The sequence below is a fragment of the Montipora capricornis genome, chromosome 9 (assembly GCF_036669925.1).
Source record: "Montipora capricornis isolate CH-2021 chromosome 9, ASM3666992v2, whole genome shotgun sequence".
NCBI classification, from domain to species: Eukaryota; Metazoa; Cnidaria; class Anthozoa; order Scleractinia; family Acroporidae; genus Montipora; species Montipora capricornis.
This window is the reverse complement of record NC_090891.1, coordinates 20,023,258-20,023,818: the sequence shown is the minus strand read 5'-3', so window position 1 is coordinate 20,023,818 and position 561 is coordinate 20,023,258. Positions and strand designations below refer to the sequence as shown.

At 39.9% G+C, this 561-nt stretch overlaps 1 protein-coding gene across 2 annotated transcripts in view; it reads right to left on the bottom strand.

The window, feature by feature from the left end:
- Positions 1–239, bottom strand: part of LOC138015700 (2'-5'-oligoadenylate synthase 1-like) — a 32,403-nt gene extending 32,164 nt beyond the window's left edge. For both annotated transcript variants that reach the window (XM_068862810.1, XM_068862811.1), the window contains exon 1: positions 1–239. This exon is cut by the window's left edge and continues 1,479 nt beyond it. The gene's annotated coding sequence lies outside the window, so the exon portion shown is untranslated.
- Between the last annotated feature and the right edge of the window lie 322 nt (positions 240–561).

Sequence of the window (561 nt, the reverse complement as noted above, 5' to 3'; positions counted from 1 at the left end):
ACTTCACATGCGTGACATAGTTAATTTGAGATGTAGAAGGAAAAATAATGAAAATAAATAATAATAATTTTTTGGTTTCACTATTCGTATGTGCCGAGGGAATCTGCAAAGATTGTGAGTGAAGAACAACTGAAACAGGAAACTCGAAGCGACAATCCGCCCGGACGTCGAGTCTCGGTGGTGTTTAGAGAGTCTGTTTCGATGGTTTTGTTCAAGTTCTTATCGATATTTCGTGTTTTCCGGTGGTTTCATTTGGTGTTTCGATTGTTTCGTTGGTTTCGTTTCGGTGTTTCGATAGTTCCAATGGTTTCGTTCCGGTGTTTTGATTGTTTCGGCAGTTCCGGTTGCGTTTCGCTCCGGAGGTTTCGTTTTCGTTTTCGGTTTCTTGAACATTAATTTCTTGGCCTGGTGTTTACATTGCGTAAGCATGAATCCGCAGTTTTCATCAGTTGCTTTGTATCATGTTGTTATGCTACTAATTTTAGCCTATTCAGCTGGCTCTAGAATTTTACATAAGAGATACATTGCCCGCTTAGCTCGAGGTTTAATTGAGAAGAAGGA